Here is a 24968-nt window from a genome sequence, read left to right as displayed (position 1 = left end):
CCAACAAAGATCTTAAGCTTTATTTTTTTATTTTTTATTTTTTTCAAATTATTATTTTTTTTAAATTTATTTATTCATGATAGAGAGAGAGAGGCAGAGACACAGGCAGAGGGAGAAGCAGGCCCCATGCAGGGAGCCCGACATGGGACACGATCCGGGGACTCCAGGATCTCCTTGGGCCAAAGGCAGGTGCTAAACAACGGCTGAGCCACCCAGGGATCCCAGATCTTAAGCTTTATATCCTATAGTTTATAATTATAAAAAAAATAGCTGTGTAAAAAATGTGAAATTGTTCCACTACTCAATATGTTTTTTTCCAAGCGTTCATGGAGATCTAAAGTTAAGGTGATAAAATGGGAATTACAACAGAGTGTGAACAGCAAACACTTTAAGCTGAATAACTTCACTTTACAGCTGAGGTCGTCCCATGATTACAAGTTTGGACACGCTCTGGCCCTACCTGCTTATCCTTCTCTACACTCCTCTTTTCCCTGCTGTCCTCCAGCCACAGTGACCCCTACCCTCCCTCTGCTTAGTACTCTCCCTCCATCCCTTTGCGTGTGGGAGAGGGTGGAGCACAGCCTAAAATCTCAGCAGAAACGTCTTCCTGACCAGTCTGTTTAAAGGCAGTTGCCCACCATTATTTTCTCTGAGAAGCCTGATCTGACCACAGCGTGTAATTATTTCATTTGATTACTTGTCTCTCTCACTCTATGAGCTCTGCCGACTGTTCTGTTCACCAGTTTAGCTGAGAAACCCACATGGTACTGGCACCTGGTAGATACTTCATAGATATATATTTTTGAATACATGAATGTTAGGGCAGCTCACAGAAGGCACCTGCTTGGGAAGGGAGGACGCCCTTCTCTAGCTGGGGAAAGGCCCTGAAGCACCCAGCAGTGGAACAACAGTGCCACCAAGCGAGGAGACGTCATTACTGGAGACATCTGTTCTTTTCCTGAAATCTGCATCAGAGGTCTGTTCCTGGCATTTAAAGGTGAATTGTAATCCACTAAGCTTGTTTCTTTATTTCCTTTAAAAAAAAAAAAAAGAAAGAAAGAAAGAAAAAAAAAAAAAAACGAAACACGGAACTGTCCTCAAACATGTCCCACTTCACCCCCTGCATGGGGTGGGGCATTTGAAGGCTTGTGGAGACTAGCTAGGAGGACTTTGGGAGTTGCTATGGTAACTTTCCCCTTTTTTTGGCTAATCATTTGGAAACCTTACATTTTCAAATCTGCATGCTTTGAAAAGATCTGCTTGCATCCACTTTGTTTTTCAAGCTTTGCTTTGATTTACTGTATTTAATTTGCTTCACCTTCTAATTTGTTAAATGACATGTTATTAAAATTCCCCAAGGAGTCAGCAGAAATCTGCCCTGCTGAGAGACATAACTGCATTCTGGAAGCATCGGTGATTCACATCTGAGCACAGTTTGGAAAACCCATTAGGTTATCAATGCTGAGATGTTGTGGGCAGAACCAGCACTGGCCAGGAAGCTGCAGCAGGCAGCTCAAGTTTGGGGGTGATCCTGGACAAGGCTGCTTCACCTCTTCATTCCCTATACCCAGCAGCGCCTCTGCTGCTGTGCCCTCTGCTATTGCTGGTCCTCTGCGCGAGGAAAGTGACCCTGATTGCTCATTGCACCTGCTTGTTTTCTCTCATTAGTCACCCCGACAAGGCAGGAAAACAGAATGTTCCATGCTCAATTAGAATGACGCGAAAATGCATCCCCGAGGTCTGTCCATCACAGATATGAGACAAACATAAGCAACAGAACATGCCATTAGGCAGTAATGGCCAGAGCGGCGCCTCAGTCTCAGGACTGGGGGAAATGAGGCTGATTTACGGAGGCCACGCAGCACAGGATGGCGTGTGAAGTGCTCAGTAAAGGAAATGCAGGCAAACAATAGTCACAAAAAGGTCCTAGTATTGCTGGAGGTATAAGAGCTTCTAGGAGAAAGGCAAAGGTAAAAAAAATAATAATAAATATATATATTTTTTTATGCATTGTGAGAAAAATAAATCCCAGCACCCTCTTAAACATTATGAAACAGCTTTAGGGTCCATCTTGTCCTTCAAGTAAAAAGGGAGGCAATTTCTCTCTGCAAACACCAAAGCCCCAGTGTCCTTTCCGTCAAGTGGTGAATGTGCTTCTACTACCTTCCCATTTTATTTTTTAACATAATATGTGGTAGTCATTTTATCTGATTGCATGTTCCTTATAAAAAGCAAGAAATCAAATAACACAGAACTGTAAATGGAAAAAGTGAAGGCTCTCTCTACTTTTCCTCTTTCCACTCACCTCTCCAGAGGGGGTTCCTCTTGGGTTAGTTTGTGAGTACTTTTCCATATGTATAAATGTGTCAGTACATGGGGATATTCTAGGTGTACAATTTGGCTTTAGGGACTCAATGATTCCCTGTGCCATTTCTGGAGCGCAGCTTTTCTTGTTGCTCTTACTGGGGTCCAGTCTGAGTCTCAGGCACAGGCCCCCTTCTTTGGGTGCTGCTTTGGTCCACCCCCCAGAATCTGGCTCTCCCAACGCCCTGTCACTTCATGCCAATCTCCCGGCACATCATGCTGATCTGTGCATCCTGGACATGCTGTCTGGAGTTTTGTGCATGCCTTTCTGCTACCTTCCAGGTTTTTTTTTTCTCTGTTACTGACCACTATGCTCCCCAGAACCACCTGGACAAAGTTCCCCTGCCTTCTTTATTTTCAGAGTCACAAGAGTCTCACAGCAGCTTCCACGGTATCTGCCTATCTTCCGGTATGATACAAAATTCCAGCCATCTTCCCTAGGGTGTTTATATGGACCCTACACCACCTGATCTCTCTTCTCACCAACTTTATCTTTCTGCCTTAACATCTTTCATCACTAGGGTTTCCCAGATTTGGATAAACAGAGTGCACATCCCTCCCGCACACTACTTAACCTGGTTAGCATTTTGCATAACAGTCACTTTGCTTAATAATAAAATGACAGGGGTGGGGGATGTATCTTCATTATAAAGCTTGTCCCAGTGGCTTCACAATCAAATCATTTTGCCATTTGCTGCTAAGTAGAATTGTGATCTCAGATGGCTTTTACACCTACCTCCCCATCCCCCATGTACCCTTTGCAGCCTCCCCACCTTTTACCTATAATTCCTTTCACATTGATTGAGAAAGTATTCATTCAGGGCATAACCCTGTGATAGGCACTGTGAAGGATATGAAAAAGCCATGAGGCCAACTCTTTTAAAAAGGTGTTAATTGGATTTTTCCCATATAAAACCCCCCATAGCATTTTATTTCCTAACTCTGCTTTGCACAGTCAACTTCATTTGCCCACTTAATGCAATTTGCTTCTCATGATAAGATTCTATTAAGTGATTATTAAGACATTCTGAGTTACTTCAGCCAAGCACATCTATAATCATTACCTACCTCCTGGGGGTGATGCGGGGTATAATTAGTTAAAGCTCACAGTTACCTCCCAGAATCTGGAGCTGCAAACAGAGACCATGTCCACACAGCCAAGCCTGGAGCCCTGAACTTAGTCTAGTAGCAGGACCAACACAGCCTGTTCACATTTGCATAAATCACATAGATCCAGGTTATGTGACAGTCAATGACTGATCTGTGGAAACAGCATACTAGATGTCAGCTATCTCTGTTACATCCCTAAGGCTTGATTTATTTTGGTTACTAAGATATTATAAATAAGTCCTAAAGTTACTACTAATAAAGCACTGGACCAGAATCTAAGGCTAAGATGTTAAGAAAGAAAGTCACTACCCTTGAGGAATTCGTAATTAGTAAACAACACAAATGGTAATCAACACTTCTGGCAAACGTTCACATTTACTCAGAAGCCTAGCTGGTTTTCCAAGGGAGTAAGAGGCGAGGAGTGAGGGAGGAAGAGGAAGAATTTGCCTCTGAGTGGTTTAAATACATCACTGATGAAAGTACTTGAGTCAAATACCAAAGGCCCCAGGGCTCCTGGGGTCTGTTCTCTCTTGGCATCTAGGTTTTCAGTCCAGAAGATTATAAGTATTTAATTTTGATGTGTGTGTGTATGTGTGTGTGTGTGGACTGCTTCAGTAGGCAAGCAGACCACGATGGGAATGGACATGGGTGACATTCCTATAATAAGGGACCGGCTCTGAAAGCGGCAGCACGAATTCATGGAGCAATGCATTGCAGGGATGTTCTGTGTGAGGGCAAAGAGCTCCACAAACTCCAGCAGCTCCTCACTGTTTCTTTGCTTCACAGCACAACACAATCATTGATTTCTAGGACGACCTCAACACACTAAGCGAAGGTTACAATTTGGCTGCGCAGGAGGGGAATAAGCCACACAGGGGGATCTTCACCAAAACATGTTTCTAGAAACTTAAATCAGTTCTGAAAATGATTAAAACCAGTTTTTGAATTAATTCTTCTGTAATAAGATGCAGGAGGGCAAACTGGAGTTCGACATAAAGGAGTGTTCTCTCCAAATTTTTTAGCTGCCTTTAAAATGGATTTGGGGACTCGGAGAGGTGAGGAGCATCCTAGGGCTTAGAGGCTGAAGCTAAGTGGGGACCGCAGCTTACGGAAGGCTGCCATGCTGTCGGCGCACGTTGGCCTGCTGCACCTTTCATACAGCCTGACAGCTATAAATGGTTTTTCCATTTTAACATGTAATTTGTAAAAGGTCCAAAGGTCTGTTAGCTTGCCAGTGAGAACCGTTGCTAAATTTTGCTTCTTGACTTGACAAGCCGAAAATGCTTCCTAGCTGGTCCTCTACAGGCAAAGCGTTTGGACCCTGCCCTGCCCGGAGGGACTGACGCTTCCCCGGTGCTGAGGTGCTGGGATCTGGAGCATACCTGTTTTCTGAGGAGGCCTCAATCCAAGCGGCCCATAGCAAAAGTCTCTACTGTGGAGTAGAGGGTCTCTGCAGGAGACACAGACTGTTGCCAGGACCAACCGTGGATCTGGTACCAAAGAATGTGTGTCAGGATATGCCAATACTGCATTTCCTCCTCCTGCTCTCCTCTTTCTGGCAACAGATACTTTCAGATTTTGTTTGTTGGCTGGGTAGAACAGCAACTCAACAAGCTCCAGAGCTCCTGAGGCAAACCTCAGGAAATCGGATGCATCAGAAATAGCAGTAACGGATCCTAGACTTCCCCTGACCTCAGCACCAATGGGATATTCCCCAGGGCATCCCACATACAAGGGCCGAGGGTCCCTGGACCACCCTGAAGGGTTCCCCCAGGGAAGGAAGGATGGAGAAGCCAAAACCAGCGAACATGTTATTTTTACTCTAGAAGAGAAATACCCTTTAGAAAACAAAAGTGTTCAAATTCCTCTTATTTTTTTCCTTTAAAAAAAAAACAAAAAACTTAGATGCCATCTCCACCTGTTCTGTCTTTGCTAAGGGATTAGCAGCCCTTGAAAGGCTCTGGTCTCCAAGCATGCTGGGGGCAAGAAGAAAAGGGCTCATCTTGTGACTATTGCAGGTGTGAGGTGGCAGCTTCAGTAAGTTGGTAAGATCCCCGCTCCCAGGAGGAGGAGAAACAAAGGGGAAGAACACCTGACACAATCCAGCTAATCTTAGCTTAAGGTAAGAAATTCCATGCTCACAGTTTACGCCAAGAAAACATCAGTCTTCAGGGGATTTTATCACCTCCAGGGACAAATACGTGTTTCAAGTCAGCTTTTAAAATGTGCCTGAATCTATGTACGTTCCTTAGCATCATTGTGCCTAGACAATGGCAGGTCATTCGGGCCCTATAGCATGCAGTCTGTGACATTTAAAATCACACATCATAAGTATTTTTAATTGCCTCAAGCAGCTGCACATGCGCACACGCATGCGTACACACACACACACACACACACCCCAGCTCAGTGCTCTGTGATTTCTACCACTGCCACCTCCTCCTCTGCTGTATGTCAGATTACAGGGGCACAGATGCAAACTTTATTGTACAAAAAGGGCGACACTAATGTCACCAGCCCTGCATGGATTTTCCAGGTCTTTCATTTCAGAAGCCCTAAGTGCAAAAGAGTCATTGTTATGCCACACTGAACTATACATTAATTTTGTGGCCCAAGTCACTCCTGGAAATACAGTTTTCACCCACTGTGGGTGGTTCCATTGTGACTATTTTCATAAGCATCTGCGAGAGAGGCTAGAAATACTAAAAGATCTTTGAGAGAAATTGTGGTCGGGGACCTACAAATAGCTTCACTTGAGTGTCCAAGCTTTCCTGGTCCCTGCCCCCCCTTTTCTTCTTTGTCTTCTTTTCTCTCTCACAATCTCACGCCCTCCCCCCACCCTGCCCCGAGAATGGACTTGGACCATATATGTGATGAGAGGCAATCTGGATGAGCACATTTCCTCTGTCACAAAATCATGTCTTCTATCCAAGCCACTCTCCTCCATTCCCCTCCTTCCTGAGGTCCTGCTTCCCGATTAGAATTCAGCTCAGAGGGAAGAGGTGGCACGCAGCAGATGGCTGCGGGCAGTACCTTCACGCAGCCTGGACGCCCACTCCTCAGCAGAAAGAGCCAGGGAGCACCATATGCTGGAGCTGCTAACATTGCCAGCAGAAGGGAAGCTTTGTTCTTTTGTTGGGTTTGTTTTGAAAGGGGAACATAAATAATACACACCCACTACTCCTTCCCTTGCGATCTGGGCAGAGCTTATTGGCAGTCCTTGCTGTGGCTGTGGCTCCGAGTGCCTAAATGGCTCCCTGAACACGGCTGGGCACAAGTGCTGGCCTTGACCACCAGATGGATTAAGTCTGATTAATTGCCAACAATAAATAGTACTTCTATTGCTTTTCTTATATTTAATCGGTGAATCAGCTTTTTGCTGAGACAATCATGTTCCCCTATAAAAACTAAGATCTTTGTTTTCACACAACCCAAAAAGCTTCTCACAAAGTCAGTTGGAACAATGGCCATCCCCACCACCTTGACCAGTGTGTGTGTGTGTGTGTGTGTGTGTGTGTGTGTGTGTGGAGAGGGGAGAATGAGGTGTGAAGGCATGAGGGAGTGGGGAAGAGGGGAGGGCTGACATGAGAGGGTAGGGAGGGATGGAGGAAGGGGAGGTCTGAATGACTGCTTTTGGGCTAAATTCTTGATAGCTTAAAATGTTTTGGAAATGAGGGGTTTTGGGGTTTTTTTTGAAAGTTTATTTTTTTTAGTAACCTCTATCCCCAATGTGGGGCTCAAACCCACAACCTGAGATCAAGAGTCAAATGTTCTTCCAACTGAGCCAGCCAGGTACCCTTGGAAATACGTTTTATATGTATTTATGTGTACTTGTATTTATGTGCATACATATACAAAAAGGATCTAAAATAGTCTAGCCAAGGTATTAAAAGTGTTTAATATGATTTATTGCTAGTCTCCATTTTATGTTTTTCTTGTGTTACTTTTGTTATTAGAAAAAACAATTAGCTTCACGTTGAAAAGGAAAGACAACATGTAACGTTAAACAAACCCAAACAATATCAACCACCATCATTAGAGTAACTACTACTTAAAAGGAAACTTCAAGTTGGTGCCATGTGTCAGACACTGTTCTGATTATCTTATATATATTACTTCATGTAATTCTCATGACCATGTTCTTAAGTAGGAACTATTGCTAACACCTTTTATGGAAAGGAAACCCACCAAAGCAAATTATTTATGTTCTAAAACAGCATGCATAATGCAAAGATAAACAAATGAACACAATGCACAATTTATAACACTTTCTTGACAGTAGCGTGTAGCTGACAACTAGGCCCTGAAGGTACCAGCACCATAATGAAGTCCACCTGAGTCATAGACAATGCCAGCCTCACTGGGTTTGAAAGGAATAAATGAGATATGGAAGCCAGTACAGTCCTGGCTCTGAGCTGGGACTTAATAAGTGAAAGTCAACCATCAGTCCCGTCTTCCCTACCACAGATATGTCCTGGGTCCTTTGGGGTGAATGGGACATCTTAGGCCTGAGCTGCAGCATCTGGAAACAGGAAGAAACTCCATCAACAGTAACGACAAAGTGACCAGTCTGAGACCCAAGTCCAGGCCAGGCCCACGGTGGGTGTTTTATCATGGTTACCTCATTCTGGTGCTCTGTCTACTGCAGTGCTAATTTGTATTGACCCCATTGCCAATACAGTGACAGCAACCGGGATTTATGCAAACACTGTGAGACAAGACTGTCAAGTGCCTTCTGAAGTACAATCGCCCCCTAAAAATCATGTTCCATGCCACTATAGTGTAAAATGGATTTTATTTGGAAAAAAAATGTTTCTTTCAAAGTCAGTAATCTATATATGGTTGTCACCTCCATTAACAACTATTTGCAGAAAGTTCATGGATCATGTACTCAGTGAATAGGAGAGACAGCTCCAAGTTTTTATAGATGATAGAGAGGTCAGGAGACCAAGTTAATCCTGACTCTGCCACTCACCAACTGGGTCAAATAGGGCTTCAGTCCCTCCATCATACCACGGCAGAGGTGGCTGTGTATGGCTGCTTCTAGTTCTAACATTTTGTGAGCCTGAGCTAACAAAGCCTTTGGAAACAAAGGGGCAGCAGAGCTTTCCCTGGAGGCAGGGGCGTGTAAGGAGTGTACACCCCATGGATTCATAAAGCCCAAGCTCTGGAATGCTGTCTGCATGTTATTCAGAATAGACTTCTTAGAAGGGATGAGTATGAACTGGGTATGGGGGAATGAAGGAAAGACAACATTTGTCCAGGTAGAAGGTGGTTAGAGAGAGGAGCTTCAGAACAGGCTTTCCTGCTTGTAAGAGAGTGAGATCTGCTCAACTGGGGCAGAATGTGCAGTATGGGTGTATAACAAGAGGAATAACCTACAGTGAATTAGTTCAACAAACATCTGTGGGGCATCTGCTGTAGGAGGGGAATAGGCTGGTACTGGGAGGACAGAGGGCTTCTCCCTGTCCCTGCCCTCAGGGAGATTCCAGTCTAGTGGGTGAGTAGAACAGGTCACTAGAGGCCTCCAGACTTGTGGGAGAATGAGAGCAGGAGAGGCTCTCCCATGACTCAGGAAGAGGCATCTAGTATCAATATCATCAATCCAGAAATGAGCTGACCATAAGGCTTTGTACTGTCAGCAGAGAAGAAGGGAGCTGAAGGGATTACATCCTTCCCTTTAAGATATTTGATTCCCGGGATGCCTGGGTGGTTCAGTGGTTGAGCATCTGCCTTTGGCTCAGGGCGTGATCCTGAAGTCCCTGGATCAAGTCCCACATCAAGTCCCACACGGAGCCTGCTTCTCCCTCTGCCCGTGTCTCTGCCTTTCTGTCTCTCATGAATAAATAAAATATTTTTAAAAAAAGATATTTGATTCCCTGATTTCCTTGTCTGGGTCCACCCTATACAACGCTTCCTGCATGCTTCCAGAAGAGTTACCTTTCTAAAACATAGGTAGCTTTGGGTGACTCTTCACAAACATTATTAGTTCTCCACTTGCTATAGCAAACTCCTAGTATGGCATTCAACGCTCTTCCCAGAAGGACTTCAGCCAGTTTTCTTAGTCATAATCCTACCCCATTCTTATGTGACCTGGAATGTGCTAGGAGCATTTTTATCATCTTGGCTGTTCATGCTCTTGCCCGTTTCTTGTGGTCTCTATAACCTCTTTCCCCTTAAAGGGACAACTGAATTCTCTTTCCTGGGAGGATTTCCCCTTAGGAATTCGTTAGCTCAACAAAACATCCCTTATATTCCTTTTGTCCCAGTGCCTAGCACACTGCTCTAGACATGTAGGCATTCTACTGAGCTAAAATCCTCAGACTCTAAAGGAATTTTGAATGAACTTCCTGGGACTAATTTGCAGACTAGAGTTTCATCTTGCATGGCAAACCTTGCCCCCTGACCCTGCAGAGAAGGATTTTGATGCAACATTTTGGTCTAGCAGGGAAAGTTTGGTGGTTGATTACTGATGTCTGCCACTGTCACAGGAAGGGGGTGTCAGCATGCATGCCATTTAAAAAAATTATTTCACTAGAAGCTTCCAAAAGGCACATACTTCTTATTCTTGTTAATATAACATAATCCTGGTCATTTATAATTTTTTTGGTCATATAATAGGTTCTTGGTTGTTATGAGCCAGCTTTTCAGCTGTTGCCCTTCCAACGGACTTTGTCTACATTTGGCCCATAGATTTGTGGAGGCTTCCACTTGCATAAAAGTTCAATTATCCATAGCTCTGGCTAAATAATGAGAAAAAGGATCTTAAAAACAAAGTGTAGCTAGATTAAATATCTTCCACTGGTATTTGGAATTATGAAGGCATTATTATTATTTGAAATCTTAGTTTTTAATGTTCTAGGCCTCAAATGCTGCTGGTTATCTGCATAGCTAATCCTGCCTAATGCTGTCTTCTACATTCAATTAATAATGTGTTCTGGATGTTTAACAATGAAGCACAGTCTGACTTTCATCTAGCAATTCAGAGAGCTAAACGCTCTTGCCATAAAGCAGGTATACTTCTTCCCATCCTTATCTGACTGGGTGCCCACAGCAGGGGAATTTGTGCCAGAAGCTGGAGAAAAGTCCCCCGTCTTTGTTCAGACACTTTCTAATGAGGCATCTAACCTGAGTCAGGCAGTCCATGTGGTGCCCTGTGATCACAGTCAACTCAGGTAAAACAAGGAAAACTTCAGAATTAATGCTGAAAGCAGGTTTTATGCACCTTGGGTATTTTTCCCCTCACTTTCTCCACAGGCTCTGAAAGTGATTATATTCCCAAACAGGGAACAATCACTGCAAAGGAATGCAATCCTTGTAAAGCCCAAGGGCACACAGCTTTCTCTAGCCACAAACAGGTCTCACAACGCAGAGAGGCCACCTGGGATGTCTCCACTGCCAAGGGACAGGGGAGGGAACCAGAACACAACCAGGATGCCAACACACCGCTGGAGGGGAGGCGGCTGCCATTTGAACTAATGCTTTTGAAAATCTCCTGCTGGCGAGAAACAGGGAAGTGCTAATGGATGTAATGAACCAAGACTCCCAGGAAGCCAGAGTGAGAGAGAGCAAGCAGTCCCATCAGCTGAGTCCTTTAAAACTAGAGCAACAAAAACACTCTGGAAGAGAAACACACTGGGGCACTTCAGTGTGACCCTGGAAATGGGCAGGAGCCCCCAAATCAAGGGGCTAGTCATCAGCCCTTTAGCTCTAAAAGAAGTTATTTTGTGTATTTCTAACACAAAGACTCCAAACAGGAGTCTCCCACATGCTTTGGGAAAGGGTCTGGGATGTGGAGCAGAGTTTACAAATGTAGATGGCAGTAGAGGGGAGCACAGAGGGCACAGGGCAGCTGAGGCTGTGTCCTCACACAAACCCCCCACCCCCGCCCTGCCTATGTTCACTGCACTTTGACCATCCCATCCTTGTCTACAGACATTCACCTGGCCCCCTGCTTCCACCTTTGCCCCTGTATTGGTTTCCTATAGCTGCTGCAACAAACTACACAAACCGAGTGGCTTAATGTGTCTGTACACATTTGTTCTCTTACAGTTCTGGAGATCAGAAGTCCAAAACAGGTCTTATTTGGCTAAAATCAAGATGTCAGCAAGGCTGTGTCTCTAAGGGAGAATCCATTTCCATGTCTTGCAGCTCCTGGAAGCTGCCTCTGTTCTGTGACTCATCGCCCCTTCTTCCATCTTCAAAGACAGCAGTACAGCATCTTGAAATCTCTCTCTGAGCCTCCTTCCCTCCCCCACCAGCTTTTTCCTTATAAGGACCCTGGCGATTATATTGAACCCACCTGAATAATCCAAGCTATCTCCCTATCTTTAGGTCCTTACCATAATCACATCACCGAGTCCTTTTGTCAGTTAAGGTAACATGGACACAGGTTCCCGGACGTGGGACTGGGTATGTCTGGGGGGCCATTCTTCTGTCTACCACATTCCCCTCCAGTCTCACCTCAGCAGTCAGGACAGAACAAGCACCAGGGTGAGGGTGAGCCAGATGGGACCGGGGGATGGCATAGCTGGCCTTTACCAGTTGGACTGTGTGGTTAGCAGCTCTTTATGCCAGCACTTTTCCCACTGGTCCCATCTAGCTCACGTCCCCCCTGACTCCTGAGCTGCAGTTCCTGGAATGGCCTGGCACCTCTGCCACATTCTGAGTGGAGAATTCACAAGGAGCTTGGACCCCCTGCCTATACCCTTGAGCCCAGACCTCCTGAGGCTCTTCTCTGTTAACATGCTTCAAGCTTGGCTCCTCACCTGGGGCTTGGCAGATATAGAGTTAATACATTCTTTTTCCCACCCACTCTCCCTTACCCACTTGCTAGAAGAAGCCCTTGAATCACCATGACACTGAAGGGGCATTTGAGTGCCAGCATACCTTGTTGGAAATTAAAATGCATTTTCCAATGAGAGCATTAAAAATCCTGGGGGGATGTCACTGAAATTGTACTATGCTCAAGGTACACTACATACTAAACCAGTTTGCTGGGTGGTGGAGATCTGCCCTTCACTTTAAACTTCATTTCAGGGGCAAAACTTCTGCTGAATGGCAGACATTTATCAGCCCTCCCTGCCTGCCTGGTGTTTTTCCAGCAGCTGCGCTGGATTTGCTGTGTCACTGCACTGCCTGGTCCACACACATGTCTCCACCATAGCTCTGCTTGGTGGCTCCCTTCTCGGGGTTTTTATTATTTCAACAGCCACTTCCATTCCATCACTATGCTGGTGAGACTCTGCACATGCCTCTCCCCTTATAGAAAGAATTTACAACATCCAACCTCCGTGGAAGGCTAACAGGAAGTAGGGAAATACAATTAGTGGGCAAAGTTGTTAAACTTGATGCAGTCTTGTATTGTAGAGCAGGTGAGGGAAATATCCAGTGGTGACTGAGTCTGGGCTCCAGAGGAGACCTTCCTGAATTTTAATCCCAATTCTGACACTTCCAACTGTGTGGCTGGGGCAAGGATAAGCAAAAACTCCCCACGTCTCCGCTTCTTTGTCTGTACAAGGGAGATGAGAGCACACGTCCGGCCCCATCTTCCTTGTCTGCCTCCCACCAGAAGCAGAGTATAATGGATTCGTGTTTTCTCATCCCTCTCTGTAGCTGGAGATGACACACTTCTCGCCAATGGGCTGAGAGTGGAAGTCTCTTGGGGAAATACTTTTCTCTATAATAAAAGATGGGAGAAGATTCCTCTTTCTCTTATTTTCCTCTTTCTGCTTTGGATGCTGTCATATGAGAACGTGATGTTTAGGGCTGCCATAACCACATCACCAGGGAAAGCCAGGAGAACAGAGAGATGCTCACCTGTCACCCTGGCACCACTGAGCTGCTCAGCTCCTCTGAAACTTCTCTCCTCTCTGCTGATGAGATGATTAAATAATTCTAAGATTTAGGACAGTGATAGCTGAGTATTAGGATTCTTGTGACTTAAGACATTCTGATAACAAATGTCTGTCTCAGGAAAATCACTGCAAGGATTAACTGAGATAGTGCATGTCAAGTGCCTAGCACAAAGCTATCATTCCATAAACAGTAACTTATAATAATCAATACATGGGGCAAATAAGGATCTACAGCTATTTGCTTTTTAACTTCCTATTTTCAAGATTAATAACTCACCAGTTTATGCCTGTGCTGAGAAATAAAGCAAAGTTTCAAAGGCTCTCCCACATTTGTCGAGTGGCTTATATTCTTATTTGGGCTTCTGGAATAGATGTTCCTCAAGGACAGGGAATGTGTCTTATTCATCAGTAAGCTCCATGCCTGGCACATAGAATGCCCTAAGTGGATGTTCTTGGGCAGAAGGATGGATGGATGGATGGATGGATGGATGGATAGACAGACAGACAAGTGGCAATGCCAGAGTCTTTGCAGAACACCCTCTTATCCATCATCAGGCCTGGTAGCCTTTTTGTCTGTATAACACCAAAACCTGAGCATCAGAATCAGACACTTATGGGAATCTGGCATTTTTAATTTTAAAACTCTAACCAATGATGTTTTACTCTAACCAGAGAGGTTTCTTTCTACCTGAGCTAAGAATACAATTGAGTATTCTCCTGGCCCAGCATGAGCCAACCTGTCTTTTGCTTTGATGGAACATCTAAATATGCCATAAGCCCCTTATATAATATGGCGCTTTTTTTTCCCCCAAAGGGAAGAGATGACTTGCACAGAAGAGTTTAAGAAATTTGCTTCCTGCAAAGAAAAAAAATGATCATTTTTATTATACCCACAGGACCGCCCCCCCCTCAAAAAAACTGTTCATAATAATGGACTTCTGTTGGGGCTTCTAGCCAAGATTATCTGATGTCTATGGCTGTAGTGATTGTCTCATTTGCTAAACAGATGCTAAATTTGGGAATAGATGTTGAAGCAAGGATTCAGGAACAATGCAAGATACTCATACCATGCTTCTGATCATTAGCCCAGAAAATATCACGTGTTCTCCAGGATAGCCTGAAATCCCTCATCTATGCAAATGGTTCAGGATATGTGTGCATGTGTGTATGTGTGCGTGTGTGTGTGCATGCATGCACACGTGAAAGCATGCTTCTAGTCCATTATTACCTGCAAGCTTTCTTCCTTACGTGTTGAAATTCTGCAGATGAAGATTACCAAAGTGATTACGTTCTCTTGCCATTACATTATGATAGCCAGCATCAATCACCAGTTTTACTCTAGCTCATGTCTTTCCAGTTAGGAATTTCTATTGGCTGCTAATAACAGACCAGAAATAATGTTTAATAAATGTGCTGTTTGGAGATAGGTGGTCTAGGCGTGGTTTGGGGGTTCTGCAGTGTCAGCAGGAACTGAAGCTCTTATATCTTTCTGTTTTAGCATGTCATTTCCACTCTGAGGCTGCCTTGTATTTCAAGTTTGGTCACAATGACTCTAGCCTTTCCTGATAAGCAGAAAGAAGAAAAGAAGAGAAAAAGAGCACATTTCAATTTTTCCTCTTCAAGACATCTTCCTGGAAGTTCCACCTAATAGCATCCATTTATATTTTATTGGCCAGAAGTTAGTCATTTGGGTATAACTCTCTGCAAGGGAAGCTGGGAAATGTAGTCTTTTGGCTGGTATGTTGCCACCATGCCTACAACTTGAGCTCTTTACTAGGAAAGTAGGGGAGGATGTATGTAGAATAGAAACGGTTAAGTATATGCCTTACCCCATCTTTACTCTGCTTGTGCTCTTTCACTCCCAAGATCTACCTGAGCTCTCACCTTTGATATGTTTTGGGTTTTGGTCATCCCTTAAATCAGTGTTTACTTTTTAATGTTTATTATCTATTCCCTGTGTAGATAGGCCACTTGTGGTGTTATTAGTGATGTATTTTAACCAGAACACACTGAGCTACTCCATCTAGCTAGGTGGTACTCTCGTTTTACACAGAAACCTATTGCTTCCAGGGTAACCTGCTATTATTGCCAACACCACCAAAGATACAGGTACAGAAAGAGGCAAACAACCAATTAATTGAGGCTTTACCATGTCCTGTTCGACCCTTCCAATTAATTGCCCTAAGAGGGAAGTGAAATTAATTTTCATTTTATAGATGAGGAAATCAAGGATCAGAGAGGTTAAGTAAGTTACACAAGATGACACAGCTGTGAGAATTTAAACACAGATCATCAAATTTTTCTTTCCTGCTGTATATTTAAGTAACTTCTATACTGTCTCCCCAAAATGAAACTGGGCCCAAAGTAGAGCCCACAGATGTGAGGGCTCTGCCCCAGAACACTCCAACCCTAGCTTGGCTGAGGTCACTGGTTTCAGAGGCTGCTCTTGGCCCCTGACCAATCTGCACGATGGAAGCAGAAGGAGCAATGGAAAAATTGACTACTGGTCTGGTCCTCAACCTCAGTGCCAACTTCTTTGCCATAGTGGCACATGTAAAAAAAATAATAATATTTGTACAGCACAGGGTAACAGAGGCTGAGGGGTCCATGTTTTGTCTCCCCCCCCCCCCCCCCCAGCCTTTTCTCCTGCTGTTCTCTCTGCCAGGAGCATGAATATCCTTTTTCTGTTCTGGGCTCTAATCTAAGATCCACATAGCATTTAGTTGGCCTGACTTCCAGTCTCCTCCTGTCTGTGACAGCTCCTCAGTCTCCTCTAGTCTCTCATGACCTTGATATTTTGGGAAGGACCAGTCAGTTATTTTTGCAGAGTGTCTCTCAAATTGGGCTTGTTTGATGTTTTCTTATTAGTTTGAGGTTACGCATTTTTATCAAGAATGCTTTAGAAGTGATGTGTCCTCAGTCAATCATATCAGGAGGTACATGATGCTGGTGTGTCATTACTAGTGATGCTGACCACAATCCTTTGGTTATGGTGATGTTGGCTGGATTTCCCCACTGTAAAGTTATTGTTTTCTCTTTGTAATTGATAAGCGTCTTGGCCTAGATACTTTGAGACTATTTAAATAATATATTTCCCTCCAAACTTCTGCACATAATCTCAGCATCCATCTGGGCATCTTGCCTGTGGTGTTTTGAGGTGATTTTATATGTCCCTCACTCCCTCACTTATTAGTTGTAATTCTTCTGCAAAGATTTGTCCCTTCCCCATTTGTTTATTCAACTATTTATTTATATCTGTGTTGACTCATGGATAGTTATTTCATTCAATGAGTTATAATCCAATCCTATTATTAATTTATTTTGCTGCTCAAACTGTTCCAGCTCCAGCTATTGGAACCTCTTTCATGTTAACTCTTATGCCCTTCTGACATGCTATTGTCTGTTCGTGGGTACTTCCTTAATTTCTGGGACCGAAATGCTCCAGATTCATCCTGGGTTTTCTCTACTTCACTCCTACCATCAACTACTCTTACAAAGGAGCCCTGGATCCTTTTATCGGAGAATGGTTTTTAGAAAACAAGATCTGGATGCTAGGTGGCACTCTCTATCATTATAAGATAATTTAGAATCAAATTATGATTCCAATTTTAGAGATGAGAAGTATAGGGATGAGTGAGGTTACATGATTCACAATGTTACACAAGACAGAAGTGACAGAGAAGTTCAAACCAGGGCAGATCCTGCATTCTGAACCTCTCCACTAGTGCAAATGCCCATTTATTATAAAGATGAATTACTATTTAGAAGAAAAAGTACAGATGTGCCAGATAAATGTGATTTCTGGTTGATGGAATGCATATAAAATAGATTTACATATAAAAACAAGAGTGGCATCCATTAAGTATTTTTGGATTGATCTTGCTGAATGAATCATCATGATCATCAAATTTTTCTTCATCTCTATAAAATATCTTATTGTTTTATGCTTTAATTGTAATATGCTTTAATTCCTCTCTGGAACATGGTAGGGCATATGTAAAGTAATAAAGAACATAGAAAATACAATGGCAGCTTCACTTTTTGGATTGCCATAGTCTTGGATGGAAACCTGATGGTGGGGTTTACCCCTGGCCCCTCTTTGTCATTTTGCTTAGTAAGTCAGGAAACCAAGGCTTAGGAACAGTGACCTGAGTTTGGCAAGTGGTGAGCAGAATGAAGCTAGAATGGAGGTCTCCAGGCTGGTACCCACTTGCCTTTAACGCTCATGGATCTAACCAGGGCAGGATGACAACATCCTCAGACAGTGAGCCTGAGTGGGCAGGACCACAGAATTCTCTGTACCTTGTATCCAGGCTCTTGGGTCATCTGAGAGGCCTGTTCACACCACTCCACTCCCTTCCTGCTCCTCCTGTGTTGAATCCTCAATACTGAAACTGCTCCCTGCTTCAGTAATGGCTAAGAATCCAAGACAACATAAGTAGAGAACAGAAACATGGTGGTTGACTGAATGAGATTGATCCAGAGGTAGGGGATCTGATGTCTAATCCCAGATTTGCACTAACTGGTTGTTTACACCAAGCAAGATCTTTTATCTCTCTGAGCTCCTCTTACCTGGCCTTAAAATTATAGGGTTGGATTAGATGACCTCTAAGGCACCATTCTGCTTTGAAATTCTTGGAAGCTATAAATTCCTTTCAGAATTTCCCTAAGTAGGTGCTGGGCCATCCGCAGTCTCATTGGTAGAACTCTTGCGCCATCTCGTGGTCAATCCAGAGGACTCTTTTTCCTCAAATGCCTTTTTACTCTCAGGCCTCGCTTCAATTGAAGCAAGAGAATAAAGCAGGTTCAACCCTTTGCAGGAGTGCGGCAAAGTGCCAGACCTGGGAGAAACCCATTTAATTCATGTCCTAGGAAGATATTTTGTGCAAACTCACTGCTTCCTAAGGCAAAGGCTTCGGTGTGTGGTTACAAAGCCAGGCTCCTGATGTCAGGAACACCCAGTGAGGTGCCCTGATAAATGCAATCAGGAGGAGATGTGTTTGGGTTACTCCCTGTGTGATAATCTGTTACACGCTGGTCCTTATGCTTTCAGCTGCTCCCCAGTTAACACTCATTAAGCATGCATGTAGTGCTTCATCCTGAGCCCTAGCCCTGCTGTCAGAGCCCTCCTCCAGACAGCTGCAGCAGAAAGAGGAGGGAAGGAACCCTTGGGTCTCCTGCTGACCTGGAAAAATCCTTTGTTATTTAGTACACCCCTCTGGGTTTTCCCTTTTCCTGACATTCTCATGGAAATAAGGATGGTTTCTGAAGTCTGCCTGACCCCAGTTGCATCACCTGAGTCATCCTTGGGCTATGGTGCATTTATTCCACACATCCTGGCATTTGCCAAATGTTGCCATTAATCCCAGAATGATAGTCACTACCTGATTGTTCATGGCTCTTTTCATGCTAACTGCTGTTTAACTGGATGTTCCACATCTTTACTTATAGTGTCTATGTCCTGGTGAGGCAAGGACAGACAGCATTATTGGTGCCCATTGTACAGGCAAGAAAACCAAGGACCAGAATGGATTACGTGACTCTCCCCAGATATGCAAATAGGGAGTGGTGTTATAATAAAACGAAGAAGTTCTGACTCGTTCAATTATGCAGTATTTGGAAATTTGTTTTTCCAAATTTTTATGGTCTCACCGAGGGGCCATAAAAGGGTCTCACCGAGGGGCCATGCAAGGAAATGCAGTCAGTGGGTAGAGAGCACTGGGCTGGGAACCAGAAAAGCTGGGTTTTTGACATGGCTGCTGCCAGGCTGGGGGGGAGGGGCTGGGGAAGTCATTTCCTCATCTGTATAATAAAGAGGGGCGTTTCTGATTTGGGGTGTGCTTCAATATCTTTAACCCCGGGTCTATCTGAATAAAACAATTCACTGAAGTTATCTTTGCCTAGTAACTAAGTATCATTTACCTGGCCAGTCTAGATTGTTCAGGTAGGTTTATTGCTTTGTTGATTTTTAAGTTTCTTTTGTTTGTTTGTTTGTTGTTGTTTTTTTCCCGAGTGACCTGGCCTGTTCTTGGTACAGAATTCCATTCCCAGGTTATAAATTCCATCAGGGCAGTGATGGCAAATTGGTTTCATCTTGAGTGTCCTTCAAACCAGTGAACAATGGCTGTCAGGAGTTCTGTTAAGGTTTTTGAACCTATGTTCCTAGGTTCTGTGGGATGGTGATTGTAGTCATATCTGCAGTGGTCACAGGCTGGGGAAATCTGGGGGGTGAGGGTGTTATCTATGATAGTAGTGAAGAATTTGAGAGGGGCAAGGCAAGCCATGCCATGCTCACAGGCACAGAGGCCGCTGGAAGCAGAGCTGGGATGGGAGTCCAGGCTTCCTCCCTTCAAGTTCAACTCTTCCCACTGAAGTCTCCCTCCTTATTGGTTGTCATGGCAATCAAGGGTTCAGAAGATGCTTTTTGATGATGATGATGATGATGATGATGATGATGCTGATGTTGAGATTAACGGTGCTGTGGCAGCGGGCTCTCTGCCTGAGCAGTTGTGTATACTCCAGAGATTTATTCTTCCTTTCTGTAGGACAGAAGGCTTAACACTTGACAGGAGATTGGCCATATGCCTTTTTAAAAATGCCCCAGAGCTTCGTGTGCTTTTAAAATATGCCTTTCTTCTCCTGGCCAGTCCCAAGAGAGACTCCTAAAAGACAGACCTTGCACAAGTGACAGGTAGCAGCCAGAGAGGATCCCAGGCTGCAGGGAGGAGGACAGAGGGGTGCTGTGGGCAGGGGAACAAAGGGGCCAGCCTTCTTGGCCTCACAGAGGGGCATCTGAATGAATAGTGATGGTTGTGGCCTTCCAAATGGCAAAGGCATGGTCCCTGAGAGGCCGGTGGTGCAGGGGCTCCCCACCCAGATGGACCTGCTGTACTGTGAAGGAACATTCTGTGTTCCTTGGCTGGCAGTGAGCGCGCAGCCTATCAGCCTCCCCTGACTGCACACCAAGAGCCCTGATGGCTTCCTCACGGGGCACCCTGGAGCTTCTGCCCCAAGCAGATGCCTGGGCTTTCAGTTCTCACAGAGCAGTCTTGCCTGCGGCACTCTATCCATCCTTCTCAGCTGGGAGGCAGCGCTGCAGTCCTGAGCTGTGCAAGGAGCCTCCCCACAGGGCCCAGGAGGGAGGATGATGCCTGGGCAGAAAAGGTGACCTGGCACTGGGCATAGGTGACTTGTGGGGCCCACCTAGGCCCCGGGGCCCTGAATGCCTTTTTGTTTGAAAAGAAATCAATCTACCCTTTCAAAAAAGCATCCATGTTACCAAAATCCTAGGTAAAAACGGTGCAGCTGATACGCTGCTAGGGAGGAATTCCTCAAACTCTGTGGGCCATGAACCGTCTCCAGGGAAGGCCTGAGTCTGGCTCACAGTGTAGATGGGATTCCTCCCAACACACACACTTCTCTTTGCAGGCAGGCAATTCCACAGGGAGGAGTAACCAAATGTAAGTCTCAGAGCCATTAGAGAAGAGGCTCTGGATCCTGGCTTCAGGTTAGGAAAGGCCTGGTTTTTGGAGCACTATGCCTTGCACTCAGTGCCTCTGGGCCAGGCTTCTCCTCCTCCTAGGATCCTCCTTAGTTCAAATGCAGAGCCTCTGATCTCACAAAGTAACAGCCTTCACAGGTCCTGAAGCTGACCGGACAAGAAGTCCCATAATAAAAGAAACTTGGTTGCTACTCAGGCTCCAAGGCACTCTGTCTTTCTTCTGCAAGACTATTCCTTTCTTTGCCACCATTAGCATACATTCCTTAATCAAGGAAGCCCCAGGAAGCCACGAACCTGCAACACTGGGTGCACTTCTTTCCACACCAGGAGCATTGCCACAGGGTCAGCAGCTGGACATAATCTGAGTCTTGAGGGATTTTAAATCACTGTCAAAGGTGAACTTGCTATCAATGGGCTGAGACGCAGAACTAAGTTTCTGTCTCCAAGGATTCTATGGAGGACCATGCAGAAGAGGAACAAACACTCCATCATTCTGGCTCAACTGAATCCCAGCTACTTGAGCCATCCTGACCCTTGGGGTTGGATAAAGAGATTTCTGTAAGGATTCTGGATCTAAGCTACCATGTCAGAGTTCTTTACACACCTGGCCTTCCATCATGCATTTGTCTGTATTTTACTGTAAGGCAGGGGCTATCCCTGTGCATATAAATACTCCCTGCCTCCTTCAGGGAGAAGGGTCCTCAGTCAAATAAGTGAACCACCTTTTATTGAGCACTATGTTCCAGGCACTGTGCCAGGCTCAGGGAACCCTTGGGTCCTCAAGAAGACATTAGATGGAGGGCAGTATAGGTGGCAGGGGTGGTGGAAATCAGTATAATATGTTGCAGGTGACATGTCAGAAGTAACAATTGGATTCAGTGGGGGCACAAAGTAGGAGCTGCTATTTCCTCTGTGGGAAGAAAAGCTTCCCCCCACCAGCAGTTGTTTGGGAATGAAAGTCATAATGTGTAGATCTTCCATACACTCTTCCATCTGCTTGCTAGGCTTCAGTCCTGGTGGTCAAAGATGTCTGCCTACCCAGTCTAGTGAGGACCAGCATCTGAGGCATGAATCGGGCTCTTCAAGCTCCAGGGCTTAGGACAATAGTTCCAGTATCCTAATTTTCCATGGTGGGAGCTATACTTGTCCATAGCTGTATTTGTCCATACATAAGAGAGTATAGTCATCCAGAAAAAGCCCACTCTTCTGGCACAATTGCCCAGGAAATCCCAGATAGATGTTTTCTTCAATAAAAGCTATGTTTATTTAAGAAACACTCCAAGTTGGGGCTACAATAAATCAATAGAAGAAAAAGAAGCAGCAGCCCATCCACAGCCAGAGACCTGAACATCACCCAGGACATCCAGCTAGATTTGTCCCGTGGGCCACAGACTTGTGATTTTCCATGAAATGGCTAAGGAAAAACACTTGTACTGCACATTTCTGGGCCTACCTTACATCATCATGATAATTTGGGTTTTACCTGCACCCAAATGCATGATTTGGGGTAATCTAGTTCATTAAAAAAAAAAAAAAAAGATTTATTTATTTATTTTAGAGAAAGAGAGAGAACAGTGGGGAGGACAGAGGCAGAGGAAGAGAGAGTCTCAAGCAGACTCCACGCTGAGTATGGAACCCAACAGAGGGCTTGATCCCACAACCCTAAGATCACAACCTGAGCCGAAATGAAAAGTGGGACCCTTAACAACTACATCACCCAGGTGCCCGAGGTAATATAGTTCTTAATGACTGCATTCATTTACGTGCCCTATCCAGGAGTTATTGTATATAGTTACATTAGCATATATATTAACACGGAAAAACAGTGTCTACGTCATAGACAACAATTCACAGATAAGGACCAAAGGCAACTTCTAGAATCTGCTAGTAAGATCAAGCTAGAGTTCATGAAGCATGCTCTCCTTTTTGCTACTTGTTATTTTATCTAATTCTTTCCTCTAGCTTGATGCCTCTGCTCTATGCAGGCTTTGGGAAGCACACATCTGCTTATCAACAATCTCTGGGATCCCTGGGTGGCGCAGCGGTTTAGCGCCTGCCTCTGGCCCAGGGCGCGATCCTGGAAACCCGGGATCGAATCCCACGTCAGGCTCCAGGTGCATGGAGCCTGCTTCTCCCTCTGCCTATGTCTCTGCCTCTCTCTCTCTCTCTCTCTCTCTCTCTCTGTGTGACTATCATGAATAATAAAAATTTAAAAAAAAAAAAAAAAAAACAATCTCTCTGAAAGTGCCTTGAACTTTAGGAAAAACTCCATGCCCTTTTGAGGAGTCTCAAAAAATCAATCTCCACTAGTAGTTCTGAGGTGCCTTATCACGTCCAATGCACTCTCTACCTGGACCTTCATGGGAAACGTGAAACCTTGGAGAGGCAATGCCGGAATGTTTAATGCCCACTGACCCTCATTACTCCAGCCTTCCCCAGGCGGCAGCAGCATTAAGGAGGCAGCTCTTTGTCCACGTGGCCCCCTTACCTCTCCCCACTAGGTGCCATCCCTGGGGCCCTAGCATCAGGAAAACAGGTGGCTGCACCTCAGCGGCAACCAGGGAGAGCCAAGAGCAAAACCCATTTTTGCTTTTACTTAGTGAAAATCATGATCTGAGCTGTGTACTGCAGTGAAAAAATAATTTGTGAGTTTAAAAGCAGTGAACTATCCATTGCCACAGGTTACTTTTAAGACATGCTTTTTTGTCCCTGAGGAAGTTGCACTCCCAGTCATGAATCCCCAGGGAGGGCATGGAGGAGGAGGAGGAGGAGGAGGAGGAGGAGGAAGAAGAGGAAGAGAAGCATACCAGGGAAGGGAGCTCCCCTGGCAGTCACTTCAGGCTATAACTTTCGGAGCAAAGAAAATGGCTGAGCCGGTTCCGATCCCCTGCAGCCTGGCACGGTGATTGCTTTACACTCCAGGGCTGCAGGGCTCACTAGAGCACAGCTCAGCACCTCAGTGGCTCAGGCCTTCTCAGGCACTCTGCAGGAGGCTTGTCCCAGATATACAACTGCTCCTGCATCTGGTTTTAGGTTGCACCACAGTATGGAATCACAATCTATTCAGAAGAGATGTGTTCTACTCACCTGCCTTCATCACGTACATAGGTCTTGGTCCCCTCCACACGGCAGACCCTGCTCTAGGCACTGAGACTTCAGGAGTGAACCCAATACAGGTGCCATCATCATGGGGCTGGCGTTCTAATGGAAACAGACAATAAACAAGTAAACATACGAATATATGATATGGCATGTGGGAGTGATCTGTGCCATGGAAAGCCTAAAGCAAGGAGGGAGGATACGAGCTGCTCTGAGTGCGGTGGCCAGGGAAGGTCTGCTGATGAGCTGCCCTCTGAACAGAGTCCCTAATAGAGAGCATTTCAGGGGGAACAGCAGGAGCTCAGTAGAAGGAAGACTCTGGCAAAGAGCACTAAAAACTGATTTTATGAATCGCTTACTATGTCTGTAAGCAAGCACTTTGCATACCTAGCGTGCTGCCTGTATGCATCGGCGCATCTAACTGTCACGACAGTCCTTTGCCACAGGTACAATTATTCTCCCATTTTATAGATGATGAAACAGAGGCTGAAGGATGAGCTATTTTGCCTCAGCTCAAATACTTAGGACATGGCAGAGCTGAGGCTTGAGCTTGGGTCTAGTCTCAGTCCAAACGCGTCCCTAACCTCTTAAGATATAATGCCCCATGCTGCTGCGTTGGGGAGCACTCTCAGACCCTCGGGGCTTAGTGTGGAGGAAAGAACACTTTTGAGGCTATGTGTTGCCTGGAAGATGCTTTGCTCATCATGTAAACTGCTTTCTTGTATGATTATTTTCTCTCTTACTTGGAAATACGGTCCAACCAAAGTTGTTTTTTGAGTGGCCTCCTGAGTCTTTGCTACTTCTCTTTACAAGATAGATGTGGTTGCCACTAGGACGACGGTGGATACCACTCAGGTTACCCTTACTTCAGGGCTTGGTGGGGGTGCCAAAAAGCTGCACAGTTCTTTCAACAACCTGGCATGTGAGACTCACATTTGTAAGGCTGCTTCATGAGCTCCGTTATGGTAGCCCTGGGATCCGAAGTGATTATAAATGGATAGCCATCTCGGTGAGTAGTTCATCCAGCAGAACGACAT

General features: G+C 45.0%; 1 protein-coding gene across 1 annotated transcript in view; it reads right to left on the bottom strand.

Moving 5' to 3' along the window:
• Positions 1-24012, bottom strand: part of LOC112640973 (SSX family member 2 interacting protein) — a 120046-nt gene extending 96034 nt beyond the window's left edge. Inside the window, exon 1 of the mRNA XM_049111749.1 lies at positions 23920-24012. The gene's annotated coding sequence lies outside the window, so the exon portion shown is untranslated. The remainder of the gene's footprint in view (positions 1-23919) is intronic.
• Positions 24013-24968: the final 956 nt, after the last annotated feature.

The sequence above is a fragment of the Canis lupus genome, chromosome 6 (assembly GCF_003254725.2).
Source record: "Canis lupus dingo isolate Sandy chromosome 6, ASM325472v2, whole genome shotgun sequence".
Classification (NCBI taxonomy): domain Eukaryota; kingdom Metazoa; phylum Chordata; class Mammalia; order Carnivora; family Canidae; genus Canis; species Canis lupus.
The sequence above is the reverse complement of the archived record's forward strand: the minus strand, read 5'-3'. Positions and strand labels throughout refer to the sequence as shown.